Genomic DNA, 18,584 nt, shown 5'->3' with positions numbered 1-18,584 from the left:
AATGGCAAGATTTATATAATGTTATAAGCCAACGTTACCTCAATAAAAATAAACAAATAAAAAAATAAAAATGAAAAACAACCTTTAAAGAAAAAAATTCTTCAGGACCTCCGGCAAAAGGAACAAATTACTTACAAGGGCAATAAAATTTAGAAAGACATAAAGTTTCTTTAAAGCAGCATGCAAAGCACAGCAATAGTACAGCATTTTTAAGAAATTCCAGAAAAGAAAATGTGAACCAAGGATGTTTTTATGTACAGCAGAACTCTTCTAGTTTTACAGGGATAGAAAAACAGTTTTACATATGTAAGAGCTAAGGCAATAGTGTGTTCACAAACTCTTTCTGAGAAATCTACAAGCCAAAAGGCTTCATTTAACCAAAAGCTGATTGGAGAAACTTTGATGAAAGGACTGAAAGTATTTAATACGTATAACTGCTGATCCAGAATGAAACAAGGATGAGACTATGAGTGTAAGAATAGTCTGAGACTGTTATATGCACTAATAAAGTAGAAAGTAGAATATGAGCATTGATTTTTGCATGAGTCAAAGGTGGGAGTCAAAAAATATAATTTAAAATTTATAAACCAGACTGTATATAATTAAAAGGGTATTGAGGACACCATGAAAGGTATGGGTACAAAACTAACCATTAGGATAACAAAAATAAAAATCCTTCTCAAAAAACAAAAGGAATTTTTAAAAAGAGCGATAGAAAAGACATCCCTCATAGAGAAAGAAATACAGTATAATATATGCTGAAATTAAAACAAAATTATAATATATAACAGGAGTTGAGATATAGTTGACACTAGATAGTCCCAATACTACAGAAATTACTTCAGAGCATGGAAAATGAAAGAAAACTTCTAAATTACTTTTATGAAATAAATGTAACACTAACAGCTAAACCTAATAAACAGCACAAAAATGAAAACTATAGACCAATACACTTATTAATATCAATGCAAAAATAATAAATGAATTTTTACTAAAACTCTACATCACATTGAAAAGATAACCCACCATGATCAATTTATGGGATTTATAATAGGAGCGTAAGAATTGTTCAATATTAGGAAATCTAATAACTTAATCTATCACATTAATATATCTAAGGAGAAAATCATATAATTATCTACATAGATGTTGTAAAAAACCTTTAGTAGTATTCAATATCCATTCCTAATAAAATCTCAATAAACCAGGATTGGTTGACTACTTCCTTAACATGAAAGAATGTATATGCCTCTTTCTAAATCCAGCATATTGCTTAAAAGGGGGCAAAAGAAACTACAGGTATTACTATTAAGGAGAGGAATGAGGCAAGAAGACCCACTATCTCCACCACCACTTAACAATGGTACGAGAAGTATTAGCCAATGCAATTAGACAACAGAAAATAACTAGAGCCATCAAACTTGGGGAAAAGCTACTTGCAGATAACATGCTATAGCTATAAAGGGCAGAATCTGGATAATGAAACCGAGTAAAAGAATAAAAGAATTTCAGTCACATAGAAGAATATAAAGTAAATATGCAAACAGTAAAAGCCTTCTTGTACACAAATAAAAATGACCAGACAGAAGATATAATGGAAGAGAAGATTTCACTTACAACATTTTCATTAAAACGAATAAAATACTCAGGAATGAACTTAAAAGAAGTGTGCAAAATTGACATTAAAAAAATCCTATAAAACACTTCTGGAGGACCAAAAGTAGACATGAACAAATAGAAGGCTCTCCCTTGTTCTTAAATAGTACATCTCAACATCATCAATTGTATCAATTCTCCCAAAGTTAATTTATAAATTAAATGTAATCTTTTTTTTCTTAGATTGGCACCTGAGCTAACAACTGTTGCTAATCTTTTTTTTTCTGCTTTTTCTCCCCAAATACCCCAAGGACACAGTTGTATATTTTAGTTGTGGGTCCTTCTAGTTGTGGTATGTAAATGTAATCTTAATAAAATGCCAGTGAGCTTTTTCCTCCAGCCAAGAAATAGGTGATACTAAAATTCATATGAAAAAATAAACACCCAAGAATAGCTAGGAAAACATGGAAAAGAAAGAGAGCTGAGGGAGAAATAACCATAACGGACCTTAGAACGTTGCACAAAGCCTCTGTAACAGCGCTGTCCAATATAGTAACCACTAGCCATGTGTGGCTAAATGAATGCTTAAAATGCAGCTAGTACAACCAAAAGACTGGATTTTCTATTTTATTTAATTATAGTAAATTTAAATTTAAATAGCTACATGTGGCTAATGACTACTGTATTAAATAAGGATAGCTTTACAATTAAATAAGTATGGTCCCGATGTATGAATAAATAGACCAATTAAGTGGAAAGTCATGTCTAGAAATAGCATCTCTCTCCCTCTCTCATATGATATATATCTGTATATATGACAACTTGCTATGGGAAAGGCATTATTTCAAATCAACTGGGCAAAGAAGAACTTTTTAAAAATGGTGCTGGAACAACTAGATAGTCATTTAGTAAAAGGTAAAACTAGATTTATTCCTCACGCCATAATCAAGAGTAAATTCCAGTGTATCACAGATCTAAATGTAACAAATGAAACCATACAAGTACTGGAAGGAAACATGGGTGAATTCCTCTTTATCAACCTCAGTACAGAGGAAAACTTTCTAACTATGATTCAAAATCCAGATGCAATAAAAGAAAAGATTGATAGATTTGACTATCTAACAATAAAAAAACTACAGAATGGCAAATCAAAATCTCATGATAAGCAAATCAAAGACAGATGATAGGGAGAAAAATTGCAACAATATCACAGAAAAATACTAATTTCCCTCACAAACAAATAAAAAGCCCTGAAAAAATGAAGAAAAAAAGTTTTATAAATGCCATGGGAAATGAGCAAAGCTATAAACATATCATTAACCAAAAAGTGGCCCCTAGATGCATGAAAAGATGTTTCATTTTACTCATAGGAAGAGAAAAACATATTAAAACTCACCGAAATAACTTTCCTTATCCATCATGTTAGCAAAAACTTCAAACGTTAATAAAACACTGTTGGCAAGGAGGGCTCACACACTGCTGATGGAAACGCAAAATATCACGACTCTTATGGGGGAAATTTGGCGATATTTAACAAAAGTGTATATGTATTTGTGTTTTGAAGCGGCAATTCCACTTCCTGGAATTTACCTTGAACAGTATGAAAATACATGCAAGAGGTTATTCATTGCCTCATTATTTGTAATTGCAAAATATTGGAAACTACCTAAATGTTCAAACATAGGAGATTGGTTGAATATACTATGTTGCATGCATGCAATGCAGCAGCTTATCATGTAGCTTGAAAAAGAGAATGAGGAGGACCTTAACGAAACAACAGGGAATTGCTTTCAGAATATATAGTGAAAAGGACAAAGTGTAAGAGCATATACTATATCAATTGTACATTTCTTAAATTTGGTCATTTTAGTGTGGCTACCTGAGAAATATCTTTGTTCTCAGGAAATACACAGAGTATTAAAGAATAAAAGGGAATGATGGATGCAACCTGCTTACAAGTGGTTCAGAAAAAGCAGCCAGAAAGAGAGAGAAAGACAGGAGAGCGAATGAAAGACAATGTTAAAATGGGCGAATCTGGGTAAATGGTGTAAAGAGCTACAGGAGGAATCCGTGGCATCTCTTGAGCACTCCTAGAGCACCCTTTGCTTGTTTCCATCCTTTTTCATCACTGATTGTGAGTTGCTTAATGCTTACTTTGTACCCCCATTACTTCCAACAGGATCTGGTACGTGGGAAGCTCTCAATTATAGTGCAAATGAATTCATGGATGAATAATAAGGAATTAGAAGAGAGAAATTATGTGGTTTGGTTTCTCCAAGGAAAGTATCTCAGAGGAGGTGGATCTCTCGTTTTTTTTTTTTTAATTGCAGTAACATTGGATTATAACATTATATAGCTTTCGGATGTACATCATAATATATTTCGAATTCTGTGTAGATTACATCATGTTCACCACCCAAAAACTAATTATAGTGCATCCCCTCACATGTGAGCCTCATCACCCCTTTTGCCCTCCCCCCTCCCCCCTTCCCCTATGGTAAGCACCAATCCAATCTCCAATGCCATGTGTGTGTTTGTCGTTGTTTTTATCTTCTACTTATGAGTGAGATCATATGGTATTTGATTTTCTCCCTCTGACTTATTTTACTCAGCATACCACCAGGAGGTGGATCTTAAAATGTATCTTGAACATTGTTAAAATTGGGGAAAAAACAGGATGAATATGAGCAAGGAGAACAACTTAGACAAGGTGCAGAAGCAGGAGTAAGTGGATAGGGCTGCAGGCAGGGCCATTACGACAGGAGCAGAGGCTTTGGAATGGAATTAGTGGGAAATAAGTTTGAAGAGCTGATAAAGAGAATCAGACTGCAGAGAAACTACAAATGGAGGTAGGAAGTTTGGAGGGTACTAGAAAATCCCATTGGGCTCCTGGTACCAACAACACGATACCCATAATACACAGCTCCTCCTGTTGGCCATTCTACACTGGGGACAAAAAGAGGACAATGGTAAGGACTTGTTTCCCTCTCTGATGCTGGTCACTGATGAAGCAGGCTTCCCAATTGCTCACATCTTCCTTTTGAATTTGAAGACAGGAATCATGACAGACGGCAGCCCCAGGAAAATGTTGTGCAGTTGTTGTTTTTATCCGCCGCCCTAACCACATTGTTCCATGCTCTGAGAGTTTTGCTTGGATGAAACAATACGAAAAAGGAAAAGATAATCTTAATTGGTTTTAACTTTAAAGGGCAGAAAATACGCATTTCAGCTCCCATTAACTAGGCACGGCTTATACTCTATGAGGTGCCAAAGCTTAACTTGAAAGATGTTAAATGCTTCAAGCTGTGCAAGCAATGTGTTTCCTAAGTGGGCAGAAATGCTTATCATGAACACAGGCAAAACTTTAATCGAGGGATGTGCACAGTTTTCTTGGTCACATAGCAGTTACTAGGTCTACAATTTACTTATTGAGTGATTTTATTTTTTTCCTGAAAAGATTAATATTAATCCATGATAGGTGTATGTCTATAAGAGATTCAAGGTGTAAGAATATAACTATGAAATACGGACAGCAGAGCCAGCCCGGTGGTCTAGCGGTTAAGTTCAGGCACTCCACTTCGGTGGTCTGGGGTTCAGATCCTGGGCATGGACCTATACACCACTCATCAAGCCATGCTGTGACAGCATCCCACATACAAAATAGATGAAGGTTGGCACAGATGTTAGCTCAGGGCCAATCTTCCTCACCAAAAAAAAAAAAAAACATACACACAGCAATCAGATTGACCTCAGCATTACATGATAGAGAGTAGAATGGGTAATCATTTAGAACTAAGACAGCAAACTGATACCTTTCCTCTGGCAGGCCCAGGTAGGGGAGAAAGAAGATGAGTGAAATTCAGAAAAAGAAATGATTCTTCAGTCTTTTGTTTGATGCATATTTATTAGCATGAGAAGATGCTTATTTTTAAACATGTCTAGAAAAACATATCCTCAAAATATTAATAAGCACCTTTTTCAAAATTCCCCTATACTCAGTTGTCTACAAGACAATGCAATTGTAAATTACTTTAATTATACAATTGCTCATTCAACAAATATTTATTAAATACTTAGGAAGTGCCAAACACTGCTCTGTGCAATGGGGATATAAATAGGAAAAAAAAAAGGCAAAGATAACATTCCTGCCCTTGGGAGCTTACATTCTAATAGCAAGGGCGAGACACTGAAGGACATAAGTATAAAATCTGGTGTGCTGGGGGTGGTAAAGAGTGTGGAGAAATACGAAGTATGGGAGGATAGGAAGCGTTGAGGAGGGTGCAATTTTAATTAAGTTTTTTGGGAAAATCTCACTAAGAAGATAGTTGAGAAAAGACTTAAAGGATGTGACAGAGTGAGGCTTGTGGACAGCTGAGCAAAGAGTCCTGAAAGGGACACAGGGAGTAGCCAGGACCTGCTGGGGTGTCCTTAGAGAGCAAGGGCAAAAGAAAGCCCCAGGCAGCCTACAGGACATAAAATGGAGCATCTAGAAGGGAAAGAAGAACACAGAGAGACAGAAGTGCTTCAAAGATAAATTGGCCACTTGGTAGTTTTTCCTAGGGGCTGTGTGAAAGCACACCTGTAAGGCCACTGGATTTCCCACTGCCTTTGGATGCCAGCACCCCATCTTAACCTCATCTTAATGCCTCTGGAGGAGTAACTAGGGCCATAGGAGCTGTTAGTAAATCAGAGAAGGGGTAAAAGGGGAGAAACAAAGAATTGATAAAGGAGAGAGAAGGGAAAGAAAAGGTTCAAGAAGAAAACAAAGATGAGCATGGAAAATCTTTTAATAGTGTGACAAGCAATGGCCCCAGCCACTGTTCTGTGACACTCACAGTGCCAGCGCAAACATCTGATCAAGGGCATGCAAGGATACGGTTGAGCAAGAGAAGAGATTTCTGACTACATTGACTTGACCAGCCTTGTGTGTCTAGGGGACAGACTCTCTGGGTGTATTTCAAATATGATCCCTGACATTATTTTGTAATAACTGAATAAAGATAAAAGTGCTTTATACTATCGCTAAATTATCTCAGATTGTTTTAATTCCCTTTGATTGTACTGTTATTTTCAGCTGGAGAGGAAGAAATAATTGAACATAAAAATCAGAGCTGGATGAAATTCAAACCAAAACTTCACTGGAATTTGATTAACCTGATCAAGTTAGACAGCTAAACTAGATAATTCAAGCCTCCAAGTGGATTTTTTGGATCAAGTAATCATACAGAAATGAGCAATCCAGTTTGGCTGTCTGAATCGATCAAGCAAACCAGGTAATTGCAAAATTTCTCCCTTATTTGTGCTACATAGATACAGATCAATTGTAGCAAGGCAGCTCTGAAAAATTCTAATGGGATTATATTGGCTATGGAGTTTTCCACGTTTTAATTCTCAGCATCTTCTCCTAACGACTTGTTTGAACAGAAATGTGGTTTGTGATCCAGGGTTGAGGACAAATGATGCTGGATGGTTTATTATTAATTTGTGGGCTCTTTCAGCTTTTTATCACAGTTCATGTCCCCATGATGATCCTAACGTCAGGTTGCTGGGTCATAACTTTTTTTCCTCCCGTTCCTGACACACATCTGGAAACTCATCAGCCCTTTTTCCCATCCAACTGCTGAGGAGGCCTATTTACAAAGTCAGCGGCAAGCAGCAATTCTGAGTAACTGCCCTTCTCCCTAGTCTTGAATTTCTCACCCCCTCTCCCCCAGCACACACTGTGCACTCCTCCACCTGGCACTAGTTTAGGATTAACGCAAGAGCGAGCCAACAAAGCAATGCAAAGTAGCGTTGGGAACAATGGTGCCTCACACACCCAACTACATTACACTCTTCCCATCGACCACCAATTTTCTATCTCTTATGGGTCTTATACCCTAAGTCCCACTCATTTTCTCCTCCTCATTATACAAATAGTCACCTTATGGTAATAATAATAATAGCCAGCACATCAGCATTTAATAATGTCAGGCACTGTTTTAGCCTCTATATAGATATATACATATATATATATATGTACAATATAGTGTGTATGCATATATATACACACATATACAATATGTATTAACTGATTAATAATAATTAATAAATAATAATAGTATAACTGATATATAGTCATATATTAGTTAACGCACAATATATTAACTCAATAATGATATCATTAATACTATATGATATATAGTTACATAGTTATTAGTCATTATATAGATAGTTATATAGTATATTAGTTATTCTATAACTATATATTATAGTTATCTATATATACTATAATATAGATATATTAACTCATTGGGTTCAAGCACTATGAAATAGACATTATTATTGGCCACCTTTTATAGATGAGGGAACAGAAGTACCATTAAGTAACTTGCCCAAGGTCACACTGCTCATGAGTAGGAACTCAAGGTGAGGTGGTCTAGCTTCAGAGCCCATGCTCATAACTACTCTGCCCCAGTCGCCTCTCTGCAGAGCCTACCGCTGCTATGTGCATGGCTCCTGGTCTGGCAAACAACTGAGGGGTCTTCTCTGCTGGTTTTCCTTTAGTGACAGAATAGCACTCACCCACTCCACAGAGAGACCTTGGAGATTTCCTCTTTTCCCAGGGCCTGGGGGTCAAAAGTGTGCTCCATGGAGCTGTGACAGCTGAATCAGACCAGCGTTGATATTGCTGGAGCCCTGCCTTCCCCAACGTCCCCTCTCCCTCTGTTCTCAAAGGCTGTGGAAGCATAGGAGGAAATAAAGGTGCAGTTATAAATTGCTAAATTCCCATTCTAGTGGCCAAAAGGTCACTGGTTGATGTGTGAATATAGATGCAGAGGTCTAGCTAAAAAGAGCTTTACAGAGCTCACCATGGATTCATTCAACTGCACGTACTAATGGGCCAGGTACTAGACGAGCTCTTGGGCTTCTCAGTACTCCTGTATGTTTCATTCTATGACGTGAACAAAATTAGTTTTACTTTACTCACTCATTAATTCATTTGACTTTTATAAAGGACCTATTTGGTAGCATCTGATAATGTGCTAAATTGGAAGATACAAAGTTGAAATACAAGCTCCGGGCTGCAGTTCCTCATATCAACTGAGGCATCATTGTACGGTGCTCTCGCCATACTCGATATCCTTCTTTATGGTAACACACGTGTCTTTGCTCATACAGCCTCAAAAAACATAACTCCCTGAGTACCAAACCTTTGACTATTAAGAAGCCCTGTTAACACTAAACTACTGCCAATACTTGTATGGCTTATTATTTGGGGCTTTCATCTCTCCGATTTTTTGCAGAATTCTCCACTTAAAATATTTTTATTGTTGAAAAAGGAGAAAGAATAGAGTATATATGGATATAAATGTCTTAGTATTTGTCCCAAACTAGTTTCTAGCTGAATCGGTTTGAGAAGTTTACCTCTGAAGCCTCAATTTCCTCATTTGAAAAATGGGATAATGTCTAATGTGAACGTTATAGCGAAGATTAAATGAAATAACGTGCATAAGATACCTATATATAATAGACATTAAAATGGCAGTGGAGGAGGAGGAGAGGGGAGGTAGAATTTACTCCATGTGACTTTTTTAGGAGTAGAAATATTGTAATAATAGGAGAACCTCCATGACCGATGGAGTATGAGATGAAGACTTTTTTAAAGAAAGGAAGAGTTTTTTCGTCATTTTGTTTTTTGACCTTGGAGATCTTTTTAGTGAAACACAAGAACCCTTTCTATATTTTTAAGTCCTTTAATTAGACTCTTCCTTGGCTTTCTGTTTTCTCTTAGCCTAAATCTGATCCTCCACATTATTCGGGAAATTTCCTGTAGTCATTGTCCTCCCAAGTCCCGCACAGGAATATAGTGCTTTATGTTAGCCTGTGGCTTTTTTTTTTCCATTTTAAAATATTTCTGGGATAAGAGATGAGCCCACATATTTCTGTTTAATAAAGAAGCCTTTCAGAAAGCCATGGTGACAACTAGATTGAGAAAATGCTAGATTCTTGGTTTCAGAGGGTCAACTTTATATTATGTAAAGAGTATTTGAGGCCAAGAAACCACAAGGAAAAAGAGAAAAGAAACATAAATATATTTTATCCAACTTTTAGGAAAATATACATAAGATGCCTAAATATGACTTCAATAGCCAGTTCAGAACATGATAGGAATAATTAGAGAGCTGACTTTGAAAGAAAGACAATAGCACTCTGATCAAGTGTTCTGAGGGCTCGTGGAAAGCTTACTATAAGAAGATGAAATGTATTTCAGAAACTGTGAAAGATCCAGAAATTGAAAATGTTTCAAGTTAAAACTAACCAGAGAAAGAATAATACAGTGAAGTGGGGAAAGGGATATAAAACTTTTACATGCAAAAAGCCTTCAAAAAATACTTAGAAAATGAGAGCAAGGGGCTTGGAGGTGCCATATGTAAAAATAAGTAGAAACGAGGCAAGAGATTTTAGCTGTTGCAATCAGTGAAAGGATTATGTGCCAAACCACAGGAAAATATTTCAGCAGAAAATAATGGGCTCTTGAAATATATTTTCAGAATAAAGGAGCAAAGGTAAAAGCTGTTCCCCTGACAACATACTAATGAGAAATTAAAGACAGGGAAGAAAGGCTGTGAAGATTAACCCTTACTTCCTGGAGAAGGAATACCTAGAGAAGGGGAGCTGGCAGCCCATTTCCTAGGATAACTGGGAAGACGTTTTAAAGTGAGATGGTAGAAATTAAAACAGCAATGAGAAGGCTAGAAACTGACAGGGCAAAATATATACCAGGTCTTAATAATATATCATCATGATTACTAGATTGATAGCATACTGTTCCACTATATCAAAACCTTTTGTAGTAAAGGGATCATATAAAAGGATCAATAAAACAACTCTTTAAAACAATAAAGCAAACATATTCCATATGTTTTAGAGGAAATGAAGAAAAAATTCATTAAAATTTAAGCTTGTTTAGGTCTCTCTGGCCAGGTTAGATTAGTAAAAATTCAAGACAGAAGTAAACATTATTTTTCTAAAGGTTGGGAATTTAAAATCAGAGGAGGAGCCCAGGCAGAATGTACTGAAGATCTGGCAATTTTCTGGTTAATTTGTTTAATGTGGATAGCCTCCAAGTCTTTTTTTTTTTTAAACTTGTATGATTAATATTCTCTTTCTATAATACTAACTCATACTGTCAGTTTCCTCTTTGTGCGTTATGAATATAGCCTGAGAAGCATGGGTGTATAATTTAAGATTTTTCAGCAATATTTGTACCAAATAAATTATAAAATACATACATATATAAATACTATGTATTAAATTCTGTGGATATAATGAATAAAAGAAAATGTTTACAAATATAAGTTCTTTACATATATATTAATTTATTTAACCCTTGCAAGAGGCTGTAAGATAAATTCTAGTATCATCCGCATCTTGTAAGTGAGAACACAAAGGACTCAGGATTAGAGTGAATTGCCCAAGATCGCAGAGCCTGTAGCTTTGATTTGAATCGAGGCTGTCTGGTGCCCATGGTCTCTTGCCACTACGTTATGTAGCCATCAAATAAACGGGGGGATATATATTTGTGAAATCACTCTGTTCAAGTATGAAAAGCATGATATGAGAGCAGAGGAAGGGATACCTAACTGCATGGTGGGAAGGAGGATTAGGAAAGTCTTCCTTGAAAGATAAGTAGGAACTCGCCCAGGTGGTAAGTCGGAGATGCAAGTACATGGTGAGAGAGCACACGTTTGGGGAAGGGAGAGATGACAAATAGTTAAATGTCACTAGAACACAAAACAGAAGCATGTATATTCAGCAACCGATTTTTACAAATATGATACAGTATGATCCTCTCTCATGATGCTGGGCAGCAGCAGCCCCCACAGCTCTCAGGCACCCCTCAATCACGAGGGTAAACAACCGATACACTTACAACCATTTTGTGCCCATCTAACCATTCTGTTCTTCACTTTCAGCACAGTATTCAAGAAATTACATGAGATATTCAACACTTTACTATAAAATAGACTTTGTGTTAGATGATTTTGCCCAACTGTAGGCTAAGGTAAGTATTCTGAGCACATTTAAGGTAGGCTAGGCTAAGCTGTGATGTTCGGTAGGTTAGGTGTATTAAATGCATCTTTGACTTATAATATTTTCAACTTCTGATAGGTTTATCCAGATGTAATCCCATCGTAAATTGAGGAAGATCTATAATGAAGTAACTCCATGTTATTAAGATAGACTAGGCTGTTAATTTCTAAATCTTTCTGTTAGTCCCTCCCACCCTTAAAATCACTGGGGCCTTTTTTGCTTTACTTTTAAATATTGATTCATATTCTCAATTAAATAGGTTTCTTGAAATGCTTTAGAATTTCCTCCAAGAAAAGATTTAATGTTTAATATTCTAGTGCATAATTGGTGTCCCAAATAAACATAATTAGACAATTAATTTTGAGATTGACCACTCTTCACTTCCACTTCACTCTACTATCCTAATTCTCCACTCCCACTCTATTCCTATTTGAATTCCTTGCCATTTTCCTGGAATGAAACGAGATCTGAATTTTGAAACCATGATTGGGCCGCTTATTTCCTGCCACTATTTTCACCATTCCCACCGCCTCCCCCACCCCCAACCCCGCAACAGTCCTTTTGTTTGCAATGATTCATATAGGTCTCCCTAACTCATAACACCCAGTGTACACTTGTTAAGAACCAAAGCTCTTTGAAGATTCAGTTGCTATACTTACTCATACCCACTGATGAGATCTCAGGTCCTCATGCCAGACAAGCCAGAATCAGAGTTAGTCATGCTCTTTAGAGAGCACACAGTTTCTCCTACACAATTTCCCTCAACTGCCTCTAAACATTAGTTCCCAAAAGGCCCTTAAATTACACGCTTTGTGGCTGAACACATATTAATAACAGAAAAAAACCAACACTTTGCCTGATTCCTTTCACAGACTGGGAGCTCTGAGGTTCCAGTCACCCACTCTTCAGAGCTGCCAACAGGAATGCCATGTCTCCCTACCTTCCCGGTACACCCATGCCTAAAGCTGGCAGCCAGGATCATGAGGTTTCCGTGACATGGCCATGTCTCCAATGGGATCAGACTCAACCAGAAGATATATTTCAGGGACTCTAACTGCCTAGATACCAACTGATGGCAGGGGCCCTAAATTACCACAGCCCCAAAAGAGACTCAGATGCAGAGAGTTGTCTCTATTAAGGACCACTGGCTGATGGATATTGTCAATCTAGGATGTTGTCTTTTCCAAGAAAAATGAAGTAAGAAGGAAAATGGTCGCTCCAAGACACCCGGAATGCCTGAAAATGATAACTATCCCCATGACAGCTGTATTTTTATATGGAGCTGAGCACCTCAGTGCATACACCTTCATAAGTTTAAGTTAGAAATACAGCTTGGAAGGGGCAGGCCTGGTGGCACAGTGGTTAAATTCCCATGTTCCACTTCAGCAGCCCAGGATTTGCTGGTTCAGATTCTGGGCGCGGACCTAGCACTGCTCATCAAGCTATGCTGATGTGGCGTCCCACATAGAACTTAAGAACATACAAGTAGGATACACAACTGTGTACTGGGGCTTTGGGGAGGAAAAAAAAAGACGGAGGTTGGCAGCAAATGTTAGCTCACCAAAAAGAAGTGGGGACTGTATTGTTGCTGAGTTGCCGCCTAAAAACAACAAAGAAAGAAATATACCTTCGGGAGATTGTTTTTAGAGTTATCTTGTATTCATTTTAGACACCTGAAGTCCAAGTTTCCTCTTCCATCTTTTCGTTATTTGCATAAACTAGGGTTCTTAGCGATTTTTACATTGATATTAAAAAATAAATATGAGGTTGAGTTGCCCTCTCTTCATTATGTATTCACTTTTCCACAATATTCTTTAGTGAAATTAGACATTCATCGGAGGACACTAAAATGCCAATGACAAAAACAAAATCCAATTAATCCAATTTTGTCTTTCACTCAGAGGACTACTAATAAAAAGACTTTCTTTAAGAATTTCAGATAGAGGACAATTTCCACCTACTTTTAGAGTGAGAAAAGATTATCTTCTGGCATATGCTGAATAACATGAGTATTAACTGTAGGAATTTATGTCACTTCTGCACGTGCTTTCTTTGGGTAATAGACTCTTGCCCACTTTAGAAGAGTCACTTTACAAAGAAAGCCTCTAAAATTGCTTTAAGCTGTGTAGTAAGGAATACCATACCTCCGAGTTTATGATAAATTAGCATAGGCTAAGTTAAAGTCTTGTATATTCCTTCAGAGCATGATCCATGTTTGTTTTATTTATTTTTTAAAATGTGCCTGGTGCCATAACACCTAGGGACAGTGCCTTAAACAATACTAAATATTGATGAATGAATTAAAATAATTCATGTATTTGAAAGGATTTAAATTCAGTATATTATATAACTTCTACTTCACCATTTCACAATTGAGCTCCCTTGTAATTGGTCCAAATTCCCCAGAGCTTTTAATATTTTTGAATTATGTCTAACTATGGCATCACTAGCTGAGATAAATCTCATTACTTGGGATTACTACAAGGAACTAGGTTGGTAAATTCATTGGAATAGATTATATTTATTTATGGATCTGTTACATCACATAAAAATGTAAGTTTAAAGCAATTGAGAAAACACACAATTAAAGAAGAATAAACTGGAACAGACTCAGCAGAAAATGTTAAACTATTTTGGTGGATTTTGGTTTTGTTAAATTCTTAAATATGTTTGGCCTAACACATTTCCCTTTAATTCTCTTAATATACCCTGTGGATTTCCACAGAAATGTGAACCGTATGTTTCTGATTCATTTACACTTAACTCATCAACGTGTTCGGTAAAAATCATTTGAAGCGCAAAGCCTCATGAACAGTTTTTGCGGGCTCTTTTATTTGGGTTAGTAAACAACTGGAACCTGAACCCAGAAATCTTGGGGCTTCATTTAATACTCAAATTCCATAAAGAATGAGAGAATTCTTAAGTGCATCAGGCACACTTTGCCGCTAACGGTGCCTCGCTCCAAATCTTGCAGCTGGGAGGAATTATTTTGATAGTTCACTCTACGTCTTGTCACTTTTATTTTAGAGACTATAGGCCTTTGATGCTGCAAAACTTGTTTGAGTCAGGACTAGATGACACCCTATCAGCTCGATTTGTTTACCCAGGCCTAGGTAAATGCTGTAACTGCCCTGGGAGCCTGCTCATCACTGTTCACTAGTAAATGAAGAGGCTGAAGCAGTGCTATTCCATCATCTCTCATGACCCACCTACTACAACTTGTTTATTTATGTAGAGAGAAAGAGATAGAAATTTTCAACCTGACTCTCTCTAGGATGTGAACGAACAAGTATAAAATTATCTTATTTAATGACTATTTTCATGAAGCCAATTATTCCTCAGTTTTCTAGTCCAACCCTGGCATCTTTGATACAGCATGGGGACACAGCCATTTCTTTTCTCTACCAACTTGGGAAAACATACACTAAAGGTCTATGCCTGAGTATTTAATGAAAGATAGTTAGTCCCAGCATTCTGGCTAGCTCCTCTCTGCCATTAGTCTATCATCCCGTGGGGTTTTATTTTTCTCATTAAAACGGCTGACATCTTGTTTTTTGGAAATTAGCAACCACACCTCTGTTCTTCCTCCTTCTTCACAGGCATTCCTCCAACAGCTGTCAGATCCCAGTTTCCTGCAGTTTGTATTTATAAAGACCCTTAACACTCTGTAAAACATTAGAGATAATCTGCTTATACTGATGTCTACTTTTCCCTCCTCCCACCCGCGCTACCTCCTTCATTACCAAAGCCCATGCCTTTCCTGTTACTTCTAAGGTCTCCTTGGGAAACAAGATCTTAGGTCTAGGGGCATTCCTTTCCTTCTGCTACTCATTGCAAATTAGAAATAAAAATTCTCTGGCTATTAGATATATGAAACTTCTGTAGAAGAAACTTAAAAACAGAGGATTAGCATACTGAAGTAAGAAGAATCTGAAGGAAATTCCTAAGGGGAAAAACAACTCTCTTTCATCCACTCTCTCCGGAATAATAGAGAGATGAAATAGATATGTGCAGTATTTGTAGGGAAAAAAAGCGTGTTTTTCAATGCAGAGCATGAAATCTACCTTCTGAGTTTTATGAACAAAGGTCGTGATCTTTTATCAAGCTCGAGTGGTATAACTTATCAGGGAAAAAATACAGTGAAAGAAAACCATGCGGAAATGGGTCCTGAGCCACTTGTTTAATAAACATTCCTGGACCAAGGTGTTGTGGAAAATAAGGCACTGGGGATGGAAGTGTGTTACCCCTCATTTATAATCATTAAGGACTTTTTATTTCCCAGTTTACATAAATCATTCTGCCCTATTAAGATACAAGTCTGAGTGGCCTCATGCCAAAGTGGGGAGAGGAGGAAATTTCTAGGACTTCTATATATTATTTATTTTTAACCTTATCTTTTAAAATTTTCTTTTTGAAATATATTGTATAATGTAACAATATACTAGTTGTGTAGTACATCTATACATTTTACAGATAAATACACAGATCTTGGAAGAACAGCCTCAAAATGCCCCTTGTTTAATTTTGTTTTGTTTTACTAATAGGGATGCATAAGCAAAAATATGTTTGGAACCCACTGACCTAACAAAGCGAATCCTGGACGGGTAGTTCCGGATCTGAGACACAGTTTCTGACCTGTTACCACTTAGCTGCTTTCCCTGGATGACTCACTTAGGTCTCTGAATCTCCATTTTAACTTCCAAGGTTAAATTAGATACTCTCTGAGGTCCCTCTTGGCAGAATGAGAGTCGTATGTTGTACACGTGCTTGTTAAAACCAGCAACTTGAAATTCCCAGTGACTTGCAACTGAACAAGTTGAAAGGATGCAGAAGACTGTCATCAAAGAGCTGGGAGTCTAACAGGAGAAAATTAAAAGGCTTATTCTATTCCAATCTTTATAACGAGGTCACCAGGAAAGGCTTCACTCTACTTACCTAGATGGTTACACGTTGGACACATCACTGTCTCCTTCTCAGGATTTTCCTGGTGGTGAGTTTAGAGGCATAGTTTCTGCAAACAAGGGGGGGAAAGTTCTTAGGTTATAAATTGGGAGCAAATAGAAACTCAGCTGTTAAAGATGAAGAAAGAAAATAGCTAATGTAATGTAGAGCCCACTTTGATAAGAATTCTTCTAAACCTTCTTTAGTTACATCCTTACATTTCCACTATAGAGAACTTTCTGGATTTTTATGGTTTCCCATTTTCTTAAAATCATATGACTCATTTTCTTAAATTAAGATTCTTGGATGTATACCTTGTGAATTCAAAAAGTCAGTTCTTATCTTCACCCAATGGATCAAGTTCTACCTTCTAACTACGCTGCTCAGCTCTAAATAATATGGAGTATATTTCATCCATCTCCTTTCAGAATGGAAAGATCTTTATGTGACATATCTCCCTTAGTATATTTTTTGATTTGTTGGCAAACAAAAACAGTGTTTAATTCATTTTGGATTCCCCAAAGCACCAAGTATGACTGTTTGCACAGAGCAGGTGCTCAAAACATACATTGAATGAGTGAATGAATGTACAAGAGGAGAGCAGTACCATACCAAAATCTAGAAGAGCTTTCCCAAAACGTAATCTGTGGACCAGTTGCATCATTCACTCTTTGAGACCTTGTTTAAATGCATTTTATTGTGCCCCACTTCTCCTATATTAATAAGCTCACCAAGAGATGCTGGGCATGCAAAATTTAGGAACCACTGACCAAGAGAAATGTCAACGCCTCCCCTCTTTTAGTTTTTGGTGAATATTAGGGACATGAAGGACGGCTTCTGTTCTGACATTTCTTGAGATCTAAACTTTCCCTTTGCTCCCGAGTTTGTTTGGTTTAGAATTCCATCTGAATCTCCAAGGCTGCATATTTGTGGTAATTGGACAGTAGGGATCTTCTTGTACTGGTGGAGGGTTAGGGGCCAATTGAAAGTAGGACTAATAAAGGCTACAACGTTTTGAGTACTTACGACATGCCATGTTTTGGTTTAAGAACGTTTTATATAGATTTATTTAATCTTCACATTAACTCTATTTACTAGGCACTGTTTTTAGGTCCACTTTACAGATAAGAAAACTGAGGCACAAAAAATAACTAACTTGCCCACAATTAGCAAATGGCCATTATGAAGAGATTATTTGATAGCCTTTTCCTGAAGAACTGTTGCTTAGCTGCTCTCACACCCACTATGCCTCAGTTACAAACATCATTCTTGGAGTTAGTGGCTCTGGTTGATCTTAATATGAGCAGTCTCTCAGGGGACTTGGGTTCTTATCGTGGGGAAAGTCTAAGAGTTACAGGGAAGCTTGGGCAAAGGAACAGATACCTAAGCGGAACTGAAGATTCCATGTGGAGCATAAATAAAAATGTAATTTTAGGAAAACAAATTAACACATTCTTTGCCGTGGACACATTACAAAGTGGGAGCAAGGAATTTCTTATATGCTATGCTGCTGGCCCAGGTTATATGAGATTTATCAAAATGAAAGGAGTGTGGAACTATAGACTCCAGACCAAGTCATTCTCACTAGCCTTAAGTAATAGTGGGGGAGAATGCAGCTTCCGGGGGTGGGGGTTAGGGGGTGGGAGAAGTCACTCTCTTAGGTTCAGGGTAATTGTACAGCCAGAGTAGGTGCTGACAGGCACTTTACACTTCAGTCCTCTGAATAGGAAGGTCTGAGATCCATCACACTTTTCCTGGATTAAGTCAGGACAGCTCCAGTTGTGACACCCCATTGTCATTAACAAGAAGGATATAATGTCAAATAGGTCCTTCTGAGGCAGCTTCCTGATGCCCTGCTTGCTCTCAGTAAGACATAGGGAACTTTGATCCCTTAATCAGGGGGAATAGGTCAGTTTAGAAGTGGACTAAGACCCAGAATTACCTGTGTTATTGAGACAGACACACACTTC

The sequence above is a fragment of the Equus przewalskii genome, chromosome 31 (genome assembly GCF_037783145.1).
Source record: "Equus przewalskii isolate Varuska chromosome 31, EquPr2, whole genome shotgun sequence".
In the NCBI taxonomy this organism is placed as follows: Eukaryota; Metazoa; Chordata; class Mammalia; order Perissodactyla; family Equidae; genus Equus; species Equus przewalskii.
This window is presented reverse-complemented; position numbering follows the sequence as displayed.